Source organism: Panthera uncia, assembly GCF_023721935.1.
Source record: "Panthera uncia isolate 11264 chromosome A1 unlocalized genomic scaffold, Puncia_PCG_1.0 HiC_scaffold_17, whole genome shotgun sequence".
Classification (NCBI taxonomy): Eukaryota; Metazoa; Chordata; class Mammalia; order Carnivora; family Felidae; genus Panthera; species Panthera uncia.
In genome coordinates, this window is record NW_026057577.1 from 141,786,318 (window position 1) to 141,802,457 (window position 16,140).

The window sequence follows — 16,140 nt, forward strand, 5'->3', positions numbered from 1 at the left end:
GATGCCTGGCATCCCCTTGCTCTACTCCAGCAGCGGCTCGGATTTCCCTGCGAGCTTCTGTTCCTCCTTCCTCTGCTCTCAGTCCAGCGGGAGGTGCCCGGGGACCCTGGGAAGAGTGAGACCCCGCCCACTGCACCTCTGGCCAAATGTGATTGGTTCAGTGCCGAGCATGTGACCGAAGCCAGTCCACCTGCGTGCCTCCGAGGGCTCTGTTGAGGATCCCGGGTAGATAACGAGAACAGAAGCTGCCCGGTCTGTTTACTCTTTTCTGCCTGTTTAGGACCTAGAAGGCTATGCTTTGGGAAGCGTATAGTTTGGGGAGTTGGGGAGATCAGTCTGAAGTTGCAATTTAAAAAAAAAAGGAAAGAAAAAGGAACTAGTACAACAAAGAGGGGGCAAGGATCAGTCAGACTTTGTATCACTGCTGGGGCTTCTGCAGGCAGCCAGTCCTATCCTGGAGGCAATACGTTATTTTTAGTTTTATTTTTATTTAAGACACATTTAACTTTGGTGTTCTTTTACGTGAACCAAACTAATCTTAGGAGAATACGGAAGAAAGGGAAGGCTTGGATGCTTAAGTTTAAAGACATTCGGTTGGAGTTACCCAGTAAGGAAATGAAAAAAGAAAATGGATTTAATGATCGGAAAGTTGTGTAAATAGAAGACATTTATCTGGGACTTACCAGCTTATAGATGGGATAAAGCCAGGCATATTGATCACATGAACCAGAGGGTATGTTGACTGAAATTAAAAGGGATTGAAGGGCAGAAGTTGAAGACTACCAGAGTTTACTAGGCAGGCACTGTAAGAAAACACAGCCAAAGACAGAGAGAAATCTAAATTTGTAAGTTTTGAAAAATGTAGAGACTAACACGAGGAGAAAAGACTTGAAAGAGGATTTATCAAATTATGAATTAGTGCTGTGTGTCTTTGGGTATTAGGGATATGAGTGGTTATTTTATGTAAAAATAAACTAAGCTTAAAGATATACTTTTTATGGGTTTTTCTTCCCTTGAGAAGAATGACTGATCAAGAATTTTCCAACGTCATTGGGTGAAAAGGGGTACAGATAAAAATTTAAAAAAACCCTGGAAATAGGACACATTCTAAAAAACTTATAGTCTCTAAGTCCAGACAAGCAATGAGTTAAATAAAAGAGAAGTTTCTCTCTTTTAAGAAGCTTAGTGTTCAAACTGACTGATACTCAGTCTACTGATTTGGTGATGTGGCTGTGTTTTCCTTTTTTAATTTAATTTATTTTTAAAAAAATTTTTAGCAGAAGACTTAATAAAGTAAGTGAAACATTATTCATGATTCTAACATATAAATATGGTAGGTTCACTGAGTGGGTTTTTCAGGCTATGCAAACAGTCATTGTTTGATAAAAAAAATAAAAAAATAAAAAGCTTTATTCTTTGGGGGAATGCCTAAGCTCTTCTGTAGGGCATCAATTTGAAAAACACTGATCTCAGGCTCCCAATGACTATTCATTTTTTCTAATTCCATTGTAGTTTTTTTTTAATTTTTTTTCCATTGTAGTTTATAACTATATATGGTACAGTGTGTGGCAAAGGGAATTCTATGAAAATTCAAAAGTGCAACAGAGAATAAAGAAGCAATGATGTACAGAGATCAAAAGAAAGCTTTGTCTAGGAGAAGACTTCAGAATAAATTGTTTTCTTAAAAATGATAGAACTTGATTTAAACGTACCTCAGGAGGTTAACTCCTCCAAGCTTCTCCCTGTACTCAGGTACGTGTGCTGTCATTTTTGGCAACTTAGACAAGATGTCTAAGCTCCTTTCTTTAAAGACGTGGACAGTAATTAGTATATGGAAGCCTCCCGGCAAGCCCCAGAGCTGCTCAGTAATGAGGTTCTTGTAGCCTTGCAATAACTGAACTAACTGGGACAGAACTCAAGCTGAAGTTTCTATTGTCTTTCCCATAGTAGAGGAGTCATGATGAACTCTGTAGGGTCTTTTTCATAGGTGGGGTTTGATCCAGTCTAGCAGAATTAGAGTAGTAAACTGATCACCCCGTAGGCTTTCATTTTCAAACACCTTGGCTACGTTGGATTGCCAACGTAGGCTTTATTACAGTAGGCTCGAAATGAAGGGTCAAAAGGACATGCATGTGGGGCCAGGTTTTAGGATCTCTGGGAGGGAATGCACAGGTTCCACTGTCCTGGCTGCACCTGCCAGGCTCTGTGTGCTTCCCTCTCCTTATGGCAGGTCCCAAGCCCAGGACTTAATGCCACCCTGGGGCTGTCCACAGCTGGTCTGGGCCATCGTTGCTTCCCAACTACTGCAGGGAGGAGAAAGATACTCCATTTATAGCTTAGTGAAAGGTGGGGTGTTTGCTGTTACTTACTGAAAGGAGTTTCTCGTCCAGGAAAGACTCCACTAGAGGAGGTGGTCAGGATTTTCTTGGATCCTGCAGAACTCACCTGTGACACTACCGGTCTCTCGAGGGACAATGTCTTCACCAAAATGCACAAAGCCAAAACTCCCATTGTTGGTGTTGCAGCCTGAATAATTCTTAACTAGGAGGCAGTGCGGCCCCTTCCCGGACTTGGAAGCTGGAGAATAGTCCCACTTTGACATGAAGGATGGAAGCTGATAACCCATGGTCAGGGACAGGTTCTTGGGGAGGTAGGATGGGGCACACTCAGGTGCTAAGTCTTTTCCTGCAAAAGAGCTTCTCTGATGCCTTGGACTCAAGCAAACCTGAGTAAAACAGACGACCTGGGAAAGAAAAATGAACTGATCATGGCACCCTTTTACAAGCCCACTGTTTAACCCCTTAATTTTAATTAGTTAACTCGTTTTAACCTACTCTGTTGGCAATAAACTAGATGCTTACAAATGTCTGGAAGACTAATATTTTGAAAAGTGTTTCTAAGTTTAGTTTTACATGTTAATAATTTTTTTTGTCCCACACCGTCTCCTCCAGTTCTAATAATCCATCCAAAATAATGTTTGGACTCTGCTCAGTTTTCATAGCAGGAGACTGATTATTTCAATAGCTAAGGCAATAGGACCTAGAACACGAATAATGTGCGCCTGGGTGCCTCAGTTGGTTAAGTGTCTGACTTTGGCGCAGGTCATGATCTCGCGGTTTGTGGGTTTGAGCCCCGCGTCGGGCTCTGTGCTGACAGCTCAGAGCCTGGAGCCTGTTTTGGATTCTGTGTCTCCTCCTCTCTCTGCCCCTCCCATGCTCATGCTCTGTCTCTCTCTGTCTCTTAATAATAAATAAACGTTTAAAAAATTAAAAAAATAAATAAATCTTCCCAAAGCCCTCAGCAGATTTGGCCTCCTGTTTGAGCGCTCAGAATGGTATCATAGGTCCCCAGCTAAACAAAGCACTCACTGGAGAGAGAAATGATTGGCTTCTTTCTCAGATTGGATAGCCCAGGGCCAGTAACATTAGCATCACATGGGACTTGTTAGCAATGCATATTCTCGGCCCCCACTCAGACCTGCTGGGTCAGAAACTCTGGGGGCAGGCCCAGCAAACTGTTCCACAAGCCCTGGAGGTGAAGCTGATGATAGATCAAGATTGAGAATCTCTGGCTGAGACTGGTTGCTGTTCACCTGGGGTCCTGGGGAGACACACAGCTTTCCCCAAACGCATAGGTGCAAAACAGGATTTGGTTTACACAGAAGGAATGAGCAGTGATTGATGGGTAAGCAACCCACGTGGGAGGCCTCAATATTTGATTTTATGTTTGGGATGCAACACAGTAGTCCATTTTACAAGCAGGCTTTTAGAGGTTTTTCTTTCTAGCGTGATGGTGAGAGACATTTTAAGCACCGAGCCATTATTAAACTGTGTGGTCAAATGCCTCTCAGAACGGTACCTCACTTATTTGGGAGCTCCATTTAACTTTTTAAAACCTTCCGATATTATTAGTTTTGCTTAAAAGAAGTCTTCTAATAAAAGTGCTCATTTTGTAATGGAAGCAATTAGCTAAAGGCTAAACCCCTGGATGACTTTTACTTGTTGACGGTGAACTAAAGAGAATTGCAACAGTTTCACTGGAGTTTAGTTTTAAGATACCTTAATGAAGAATAATTTCCGGGGTTATAATTAGCTATCTGTAATACGGACAGTTGTATTTCTCCTGTGGGAGGCAGGGTTCCTCTGTACACGTAAAAGCCGTTCAGTCTATGTTGAGGTTTTTATTGGGATGTTTTCAGATGGCAGGTGTCGTAATGGAAACAGATTTATCACAGCCAGTGACTGGAGCTCTCACTGAGCCTAAGCATTGCTCACTGCATGCCCTCTTTGACTATTTCAACGAATTAGAAGAAATCGTTTGGAATCCTGTGATGTTGCCACAGCAACATTCATCGTTATAAAAAAAAAAAAAATGGCACGGGGACAAAAGGAGTAAGACACTCACCAGATCCCCAGATGTGTATCTCTTGACCCAGGCTGTACGAAGCCGGCCGTATAGTGGGAAATTTTAAGGCAGAGCGGAGGAGGAAGGCGAACCCTCTCTGTTGATTAACTTTTCCTTCCCCTCTCCTCCAGGACCTCTGACTTCTATTACTGCCTCTGTACTTTGTCTAGTGTTGCATATCAAATACCACAAACTGAGGGGCTTCGGGCAGCATACATTTGTTGCCTCACACAGTTTCCAGGTGTCAGGAGGCCAGACACAGATTAACTGGGTGCTAGGCCCAGAGTCCTTCCAGGCTGAAATCAAGGTGTCACGGGGGGTTCATTCTGATCTGAGGCTCAGGGTCCTTCTCCAGGCTCCTAGGTTGTTGGCAGAACAACAACCTTATAAAGGGGGGGGGGGCGGGGAAATCACTTGGCTGCAGTTGTGGGACTGAGGACTCCTCCTTCCTGCTGGCCGTGAGCTGAGGTTCATTCTCAGCTCCTAGAGGCCTGCCACCGTTCTCAGCCATGTGACCCTCTCACAGACCCTCTCTACAACATGGCAGTCGCTCCCTCAGAACCAGGAGGAGAATCTCATTCTTAGGCTTCAAAGGAAGAGCCCAGTCCCGTTTGAGGGCTCATCTTATTACGTCAGACCACCCAGGATAATCTCCCACTTGATGAACTCAAAGCCAACTGATAGGCGACCTTTATTATGTCTATAAGGATGCCTTCACCTTTGCCCTGGAAGGTAACCTAATTATGGAGGTGATGTCCATTCATATTCATGAGTCCTGCCCACACTCAAGGAGGGGGGATTGTATGGGCTGTGTCCACCAGTCCTGGGAACCTTATCTGCCTTCTCAGAATTTTGCCTCCCCTTCCCTTCCCTCCCATCTCATCCTTTCGGTGCTATAAACATATAAATATAAGGCCACTCGTCTATAAAATAGGAGAGTCCCAATAGATGTTGTTTAAGGCCTCTTGAGCACCAGTGAAATCACCTGCCCCATTTCCTATTATGAGTCCTAAACAGATGTCAAAATCTCTTTTTAGAGGGGTGCTGTTCATCCAGATCCATGGGGACAAATTAAACCACTTGGCCATTCACTTCTTTGTGTTTGTAAAATAATTGCTGAGATAAAGACAGAACATAGATCTTGAATTTTCAAAACCTATTTTTGGAACTGCTGAGAGTTTGTCCATGAAAAAAAATCGTAAGGTTCAGCTGGCTATCAAAAAGAAGGAAAGTTTCATGATAGGCTGTACATGCACTTTTCTGAATTAATAACTTGTCAGCAGCATGTCCTATAGGTGGTGAAACTAGTAAGTAAAAATAGTACAAAGTGTCTTAGGTTGTTGCTCCAAAACCTCCTTTTGGGGACTTGTGCTTGGTTTGGGTCATTAAATAATCTGACACAGACAATGTGCTGGTTCTGTGATATGATACTTTCAATGAAATGGTATTGAAATGCCACGGGTATGCACCTGATTCCCCTTTTTTTCTTTATGGAATTTCACAGGAGTGAGCATGGTCAACTTCCAGTATCTGTGAATGTGACCTTATTTGTAAATGGGGTCTCTGCAGGCAGTCCGGGTAAGATGAAGTCATTAAAGTGGGTCCCGATCCTATATGACTGTGTCCTTATAAAGGGGGGGGAATTTGGACACAGAGACAGACACACATATAGGGAAGGTGACCTGAAGACCCAGGAGAACACCCTCTATAAGTCAAGAATGGCTTATGCCGCCAGAAGCTAGGGGAGAAGCTTAGGACGCACTCTCCCTCATCGCCCTCAGAAAGAGCCCAGGCTGCCCACACATTGATCCCAGCCTTTTAGGCTCCAGAGCTGTGAAACAATACATTTCTGCTGTTAAAATTGTCCAGTCTGTAGGACTTTGTTATGGCAGCCCCAGGAAACCGGTACTTGTGGGTTCTTGGAATTTTTTAATTCTTTGCACTTGTGGTTCCCCACAATTGTTACATTAATCTTGTATGGTGTGATTACAGTGTTTCCTTTTACAGATTTTTAAGTGGTTCTTAATCATTCCTCCTTGTTATATATGGAGTTCTATGTGATCCAAGAACTGCCCAAGCTTCTGCTCCTAAGAGTTCACTTACTGTTGCTTTTAAGATACCACTTACCATGATTTGAGAGTTTTGCACACAGAGGATTTTCTCCTTCTCTGGGCATTTATTGTTGTTAGGAGCATCATTTCCTTCTGTTTATCAGCACACACCCTGAAAACAAGTCGAACTGTGCTGGAAAATTTCCTTTCATATACAATTACTTTGAAGATGTTTGGAGAGAGAATATAAACATGCATTTTTTTTTTTTTTTTTTAGATGAATCCATAGGGGATGGTATCTGGTGGTTTTCCATGGAGAGGAAGGCCTGAGAGATTGACCTCACCCAGCATGATGCCAGGCCTGAAGAAATAACATTTTTATTGTAGGGTGTTTCTAAAAAAGGGAACTTTCAACCACACAGCATGAGCTCTGTAATACCGGTCTGCTGTGGCACGCAGAGTGACTCTGGAAAGTAATTTTTTTACTCTTGGAATAATTGTAGACCATCTGCTGGGGCGATCTTTAGAGAGCACCTAATTGTGACTTGCCAGTACGTGTCACACTATAAGACGCTACATGTACTCCACGTTGACACAAATGGACAACCGTGCACATAATGAGGAAAAATTGCAACACACTGGCAGTAATGACATCAGAGTGGGAATTTTTATTCTTCCTCCGTTTTCTAACTTATCCAATACATACTCTAGTCAAGTTGGAAATAGTACATACTTAAAGACTTTAAATTAAAGAAACGTAAAAGAATGTAAATACCCAATAAACATCAGCCCAGTGTGTAATTTACGTAGTGTTTTCCCTTTTTAAAAGCTTGACTGATCAGTCATGTGTGGGACTTGACCAACCCAAAATCCTAACCCATCATGCCTCTGGGGGGGTCAGCCAGCTTTGCAGGGGACAAGGGACTGTCAGGCCTGGTGTAAACTGAGCCAAGACCACACAAGGAGATGCCTGGTTTTACTGCTGATCTATGCACTGCATTGTCTGGGTTCAAAATGGACTTAGGACAAACTGAATTTTCTATACCATACCGGTCGTGTGTTGCAAGAGAAATTTAAGATTAGCATAACTTTAAAATTCAGAAGTACTCTTCTTAGGCACACGATCCCTCAAAATAGCTTAAGAATTTATATTTTAACAATTTTCTCACAAAATTAGTTATCTTGATTGAAGCTACTGGGACAGATGGATGTAGTTACGGTAATCAAGACTGAGGAGAAGGAAACCGTGTTTCGTCGTCGTCATTGTTGTTATTTTGCAGTTGTGTGTGTGTGTGTGTGTGTATGTGTGTGTTAATATGAAGCTGTAAGCAGAAATCTCTTAGACTGACAATAATGAGAAAGAAACTAATAATAAGGGGGTTCTTGTGAACATCCTATTTGTTTTCTCATTTTTTTCTCTCTTGCTTTCAGTTCAAACCTCTGACAATTGCAAACACCTTTATATGAAAAGGAGGGTTTTATGCTCGTGTTGTATGTGCATGTGTGTTGGGGTTGGGGGGGGGGATGAGTGGGTGGTGGTCTGTTATATTACATTAACATTTTCCCATAATGTCCAAAAAGGAAGGTATCAGAGTAATTTAACACTATCATTATTTGGCCAAATTAATTGTAATCATTTTTGAAGGATTCCTCTTAAAACCAGGTGGGAGAAGGGGTTGGGAAAGTGAGGGGCACGGGTGATATTGTGACGATTCTTTACTGAGTGCCTGCAGTATGCAGGAAACCCGGCTGCCGGCTTTTATATGTTACCTCATCTGCTCTCACAGCAATGCTCCAGGGTGGATTTTACTGTCTCTGCATCACTGGTCAGGAAATTGAGAGTAGACACTTGTGTTCCCTTTCAAAATCTATCAGTTGGGGTAACACCAGTTGCTGTAAGAAACAATCCCTAAGATTTCGGAGACTTAACATACTGGAAGTAGGTTTCTCATTGTCCAATGAATCAACATTGGTGCTCCTGGTCAGTTATCTTCTTGCTGGGATTCAGGGACCCGGATTTATTTCATCTTGTGGCCCAATCATCCCCTACAGACTCAGAGTCTTGTGAGTTTATCTGGCATAGAGGGGAAGAGGGTGCCAAAGGCAGAAGTGCTTCTTAGACACGCTTGTCTAAGAGCAACGTGTAGAACGTGGGTTCATATTCCATAGACAAGAGCAACTTCTTTCCGCAAAATGGCCATCGGGGTGTAAGGGGAGCTGGGATTCACAGTTCCAGTTGTAGGGACATGGTGGTGGCAACTTCTCGATGCCTGTGGGGAGGCATACATTTTGGTAGATTGAAAATTATCTCTACCTCCCTAGTTCATCACTATGACATTACCCACAACATCTGTGTTTTTCATATCACTGTATTTTCATTAAAAAGCTTTACATGAAATGACTATTAGGGAAAAGGGTGAGATGTCAATGCAGTGATTCCTCACCGTGATAACAGAATGATGTTAATTAAATTATCTTGTGTTTTCATATCAGTGTGAGGTAAAAGAATAAATGAAAGATGAATAGCAAGCCAACAACTACTCTACAGGGAAAGTAGACACAATTAAGGGGTATGTCTGTGTAGAATAACTGTAATTTTTACTGGATAGTTAGATATGTCTTCTAGGGTTTCTCATTGTGTTTACAAAAATTTGCTTCTGTAAAGGAGAGATTTCAAGACTACCAGAAATACAACTCTGAAGTTTTCGTTTCACGACAGCAAAGTGGTTTTTGATGTCTCCCTCTAGAGAAGAGGGGTCGTTGGGTTCACCTGGGTTGTGGTTCATGGCAGTGCAAGTGGGGTCTGACACAGAACCCACAGTAGTCATTCCCTCCCACATGACTTTGAGATTAGGTTGTCTTAAATTTTGTGAGATATGAGCATTTTGATTGAGGGTCATTTTTAGTACTTCGGTTTCACTCAAATTTTAACCAAAACTCAAGGGCATAGCATCGTCAGATGAGTTAGTACTAAAGGAGGTATTAGAAGGTCTTGCTTTACTTTATGATTTTACAGATAGATTAACAGCCTCAAAACCTTTCTCATAGCTCTGGACTAGAATTAAAATTCAGGTCTCCTGTGTCTCTGCTCATCATACACATGACCAGTTCCCTTCCTTTTACATTTACCCAGTTCAACAGAAGTTATCGCGTGTTTTCTGGGTACCAGGCACTGTGCTAAGTTCTAGGGATATAGTGGAGTCCAAGCTAGACGACGCCCTCTTCCACACTTCCTGAGACATTAACTCTGGACTCTGGCAGCCAAGGCTCACTTATTTTGGACAATGAATAGAATTGTGGCAATTCTTGCTTGGATCCTTGCTGTCAAATTACCACATTTCCTATTGTCTTTGTGGAACTCAAGATGAGTTCCAATCTGGTACCATTTGGCATCCTTGTCTGATCTGATATATGTTAGAAGTTCTGTGAAAATACATCGATACATTTGTTCAATATGAATCCACCATCATTTTATTGACTACCACCAAACCCTTTCCTAGAAACTCATATTTCAAGGCACAGTTTTGATTTCTAACTGGTGTCTCAGACTCTAAAGAGGGGTAGCGGCACTAGACTGGCTGAGTGATATACAGAGAAGTTTTTACAATTGGTCAGTGGCGATCTGCCATGAAGGTGGGAGATAGGGCAGTCTTTACTTCCCAAAGGTGCACATGTTCTCCAGGGTACCAGTGAGCAGCAGTCACGCAAGGAGGTGGGGTAGTTATTGGAGAATAAAATCTCTCTCTCTTTGGACCAGTCTCCCTATGAGTTTCTGCAGGGATTTCCTTTTTGCTAGTTAGCAAGTTTCTGCTGGTTGTTTCAAGACAAAAATGTAATTTTACTTGATTTCTGATCTTGATGCAAATATGGCTGGGGATTGGGAAGGAGGTTGTATGTCTCATGTGTCCTCAGTTCTGTCTTGGAGCACATTTCCTCAAAAACACATCTTATTAATTTTGGGTAGGTTCCCAGTTCATTCCATTTCTACCCCAAATGGAAGACCAAACAAAGCCTTATACTCATAAAGTAGGTGAAATGAAATCTTATGCATCTGGGTTGTGTGGGACAGTGTGGGAACCATCTTTATTTATTATCATTTCTATTGGTGAACCCATTTCAAAAAATGCTTTTTAAAAAATTTTTTAATGTTTATTTTTGAGAGAGAGAGAGAGAGAGAGCGCAGGGGAGGGACAGAGAGAGAGAGAGGGAGACACAGAATCCGAAGCAGGCTCCAGGCTCTGAGCTTGTCAGCACAGAGCCTTACGCAGGGCTCAAACCCACGAACAATGAGATCGTGGCCAGAGCCGAAGTCAGATGCTTAACCAACTGAGCCACCTAGACAACTCTCAAAAAATGGTTTTGATAGGGGCACCTGGGTGGCTCAATCAGTTGAGTGTCCAACCTCAGCTCAGGTCATGATCTCACAGTCTGTGGGTTCAAGCCCCACATCGGGCTCTGTGCTGACAGCTCAGAGCCTGGAGCCTGCTTCGAATTCTGTGTCTCCCTCTCTCTCTGTCCCTCCCCTGCTCACACTCTCTCTCTGTCTCTCTCAAAAATAAATAAACATTAAACAAAAAAATTTTTAAATGGTTTTGATATGCCAGCTTTCATAGGTAAAGTTATATAACAAAAGTCAGTAAAAGGAAAACAACAAAAACTGGCAGCATTAGAAGGGAATTCATAGGTTTTTAATGATCAAGTGCTTCATTTTACAGATAAGAAAACTGAGGCCCAGAGAGGTGAATGGCATGACCATGGTTACATAATAAATGGAAGAAGACTAGAATCATATCTTAGCATAAATTTAGTTCACTTTCTATTCGTTTTCATTAGACTAATTGCAGAACTATCAGCATGAGGGTCAGATCGGATTCAGGATCCTTCTGAAAAAAAGTTCAAATACAGCTGAGGTGGTATGGACATTCAGGTCTTATTTCAACAAATACTGAATGTCCACTATTACTATTTTTTTTCTTTCAGATACTATTTTTTATAATTCCCCTACTATGTGCTAGTCATTCTATTGTCTATCACATATTGACCGACTTATTTTGATGTTAGTTGTTTAAAAACCAGTTTAACTGTACTGTTCTGGCTAAAGTGAATCACTTGATTGTTTAAAGCAATCAAACAGATGGTGTGGGTTCAAGACCCAGCCACGCTTCTGGGAATGTCCAAGCAGTATGTGTTTGATGTATGGTTAATAAACATAGAACTCGGTTATTTTTTGGTACTTGTTTTTGTAATCACAGCAATGGAAAATAATTAGTAGGGAATTGATAGTGGTGAACAGTGTTGGTTTTTAATCAACAATCAATCAAATCTAGCAAAAGATTCCCTAATATTTATTGATCCCACTCATAGATGGATTAATGTCCGTTTTCCTTGAAGCTGGGTGATCTTGTGACCACTTTGACCAGTAAAGTTTAGAGGAAATAATTCCATGTTACTTCTGAGGTAAATCATAAAAGCTCATAAAGCTTTTGTCTTGTTTGCTAGAATGTTCTCTCTTTGAATGCTGTGCGGCCATATAGGAAACCATGAAGCTGCCACACTGTGAAAGAAGCCCCTTCATATCATTCCAGCCTAGGCACAAGATTTGTAAGTGTAGAAGCTTCTGGATGACTTCTACCCCCAACTTTGTATGGCACCTCCTGTCATATGGGTCTTTGCCGCTGAATCCCCAGACCTCATAGAGCAGACACAATCATTGCCACCATATACTGTTTGAATTCTGACCCCCAGGATACATGTGCATATCAAAGGTGTTAATTTTTCACATGACTAAGATTTGGGATAATTTTTGCAGCAATAGATAACTGGAATAAGACTAGAAACTGACAAACTGGCAGCCAGTTGATTCCTATAGGTTTTATTCCTTGAGAAGAAAAAAAAAAAATTCCTCCCAGGCAATTTAGAGATATCTAATAATAGTTTGCTTTCTCACTCCAAAAAAGTTAATTTTTTAGACTTTCCTTATATTAGCTGAGAGCGTGTTAATCAGAAAAACAAATAGATTGCAAACAAATGTTAGCACAGAAAAGCTGACTTTCCATGGCAACTGAGATGAAGTCTTGCTTTTAAAGTTCATGTGGAAAGCAAAAAACCTTGCAGCAAAGCCTCATAATCTTGAATTAATTAATACAGTTTCCTTCCTTTTACTCCTTTCTCTTCTTGTAAATTTTTTTTTCAGAAATTAATGTTTATGTATGGTGACTCCTTGATTTTTTTTTAATATGAAATTTATGGTCAAATTGGTTTCCATACAACACCCAGTGCTCATCCCAACAGGTGCCCTCCTCAATGCCCATCATTTACCCACCTCTCCCTCCCATCCCCCATCAACCCTCAGTTTATTCTTAGTTTTTAAGAGTCTCTTACGGTTTGGCTCTCTCCCTGTCTAACTTTTTTTTTCCTTCCCCTTCCCCATGGTCTTCTGTTAAGTTTCTCAGGATCCAAGCTGTAATCATCAAAACAGCATGGTATTGGCTCAAACACAGACACATAGACCAATGGAATAGAATAGAGACTCCAGAAATGGACCCACAAGAGTATGGCCAACTATACCTTGATTTTTTTAAAGAAAATTTGAATAGCCATAGCAAAATTTCTGTGAAGTATTTTATGTGCAAAAACATTTTGAGTGATTTTATTGATAAAGAAATTTGTATATTTCCTATGATAATATTTTAATGTTTTCTTAATGGCCTGATACTAGATTACTATACAGAAAAAAGACGATTTGTCATCTAAAAAAAAAAAAAAAAGAAAGACAATTCAGCTATAAAACTACCTTCAAATACCTAAAGTGGGTTGGGTGCAGTCAAAGCTCTGAAATAAAATAATAAAACAGTTTGATGTTGAACACTAAATATGAGCTAGGTTAACATGTAAAAATAAAATAGCGGTATGACTTCTTCTGCCTAATGTATATACTTTAGAAAAGAGATAAGAATTTGAGTGGTAAATAGATAGAAAGATCCTTAATACATTGACTTATCCTTGAATTTAGCCTTGAAAATAAACATATGCATATATGTATATTGTCTATATAAATTTGTTCATGACACCCATAATTTAAAAACTGCACACTTTTAATGTTCTGTTAAAAGTTTGTGTTTTGTGGGAAGTAATGGATTCTCTTTACATATTAAACACGTATTCCCTATAAAAGAATGCATTTTATGACTCAAAAATATTTATTCTCCTGAAAAAAACAGGATCACAGTTTCTGAATATTTGAATATTTTGAATACATACACACCCCCAAATTTACTCTTACATACTTGTACTAAAAGCTCTCAACTACTATAATCCTTGTAAGGAAACTATTTAGGTGAGAAGGAAATTTTTGGTTGAAAGAAGAGTGATCTTAGCCTTAGAAATGAAATTATTATTTGAGATCTCATGTCCACAAAGCTCTTTTGCCCTCTGATATTTTATCATTTTTATCTACGGAACCATCATGGTGCTTAGCTACAAATCTTGTACTGAAAAACCATTTCCAGTATGAAGATTACTTTTTGAGATTCAGAAAATAAAATCTAAAAAGTCAAAAGAGAAAAAGAATTGCACTCTGATGTATGTATACATACATGTGTACTGAACTTCTGTTTTTCTCCTGGAATCCTAATGGTTGTTGTGATAGGAAGAATTCTAAGATGGCTGCCCCCAATTCTCCTTCCTGTTGTGTATATGCCCTTCATAATCTTCAGGATTATGATTTTGATGGATTTTCCTCCTTTGACTAGATTGTTATATGGCATAATTGACAATTCTCTGGATGGGCCTGCTGGGGCAGGTGTCAGCCTATATGGACAGACAGTGAGTGGCACCCCCTAACTGCCAACAAGGAAATGTGGAGCCCAACCCATCAACCCAACATCCCTGAATGATGACAACAAGAATGAGCTTGGAAGCAGATCTTTCTATAGCTTCTACAGATGAGAACTCAACCCCTCTGATTTCAGCCCCGAGCAGAGAACCCACTCATACCATGCTAGACCTTCTACAGAACCGTGAATTAATACATGGGTGCTTTTTACATGTCTAAATTTATGGTAATTTGTTTTGCAGTCCTAGAAAACTAAAATCAAAGTGTATTTATCAAGGGCCTCTTTCTAATGTCAGTGTTCATGTCTCAAGTCCATCCACCAATGTTCTATCTATCTATCTATCATCTATGTATCTATGTATCTATCTATCTATCATCTATCCATCTATCATCTATCTATCATCTATGTATCTATCATCTATGTATCTATCTATCTATCTATCTATCATCTATCTATGTTCCTTTGCTTTTCTTTCTCATGAGCAGGTGAAGATTTGGCTGAGAAGCAGTATCTCAGCAAATCTCTCACCCAGTGATGTCAGTGTGTGGGATGTTTTCCAGCAAAGATTGAAAAAATTCATTAAATTCTCTTCTTCATTAAAGTCTGTAGGATTGAGTCTTGTGAAACTGTTATAATGAACACTTCCTTGCTGTCTCAATTGCCATCTAAGTGTTTAGGATAATTTGGTAGAAAGTTCCTCTGAGATTCTTGAAACAAAATTTAGAGCAAAAGATAGTCCTGGCTAAGAACTCACCCTTGATGAGCAATGCTGTGCAAAAAAGCTGAGAAAGACGTGGATCTGTGAGGTGACATATTTTTTGTTCGAATTCCTCCACAATGGGATTGTTGCCCCTGTGTTTTTTGATTGCTTTATCTGTATAATTGGTAAATATAAAAACGAATTTTAACTAAAACAGAAAGAATTCCATATAATGTGTGCCATATACACTGGATTGTGGAAAGCCCAAACTTTGGTAAATGAAGGGAATCAGGGAAAGATTTAACAAATGGACAAAACTGCATATCATAGAAGATAAACTACTATTTAATTGTGGCCTCAACTCTTAGATTTTGTCCCCTCTCGGGACTTGATAAGAAAGATGATCCAACGTCATTTAGTATAATAAATGACCTTTCCACGGACTCTCTAATTCTAGCAGCGCTTTTCAGACTTCAATGCGTGTGCAAAGGAAACGTAGTGTTTCAAAATCCATTTAACTATGCATTTAAGGAGCTTCCACCTGACCTTCAATTGGACGTGATTAATCTGAGACAGAATGATACGCTGAAAGGCGAATATCAAGAGAGGAAACTCAGGGAATTCTATACATGGCTGATTCCAAATGATGGACATGCTCGGGTGAAATCATATGTTCATGGATTTATATCAGTATTTGGTATATTCACATGTTCGTGTGAAAACATGTTTTCAGAGATGAGATATGGGAAATCCAACCAAATTTGATCATAGGAAACACTGACTTTGGAGTGCTAAGCAAAATATTGTCCTCCCGTCCCCCAAAAGAATTCCATTCTTCTTAATTTTAGGTCTGTATTAACAAATAAAAGTTGTACTCAATTATTCTACGTTGATTTTTGTCAATAAAAATTCAGGAATTGGTTCTCTTTTCTGATGTAAGTTACCTGCATAATATCTTTAATTTTTCTCTTTGCCCCACAAAGCCTAAATACCTATCATCAGGCCCCTTGTGGAAGAAGTGTGCTAGCCTGGCAGAGAGGACTGTCTTTGATCTGGCTCCAGCGGCCCTCCCCAGTCTTGTCTAACATTATTGCCACCTTGGTCACTCCTCTCCAGCCATACTTGTCTTCCTGCAGTTCATCAAAGCTCT

General features: G+C 40.3%; 1 long non-coding RNA gene across 1 annotated transcript; it reads left to right on the forward strand.

Annotated features, from left to right (window-relative positions):
• The first annotated feature begins 5,906 nt into the window (after positions 1-5,906).
• LOC125934707 (uncharacterized) lies at positions 5,907-7,256 on the forward strand. The gene is made up of 2 exons (XR_007461497.1): positions 5,907-5,982; positions 6,733-7,256. It is a non-coding gene; the product is annotated as an uncharacterized LOC125934707 (long non-coding RNA).
• Positions 7,257-16,140: the final 8,884 nt, after the last annotated feature.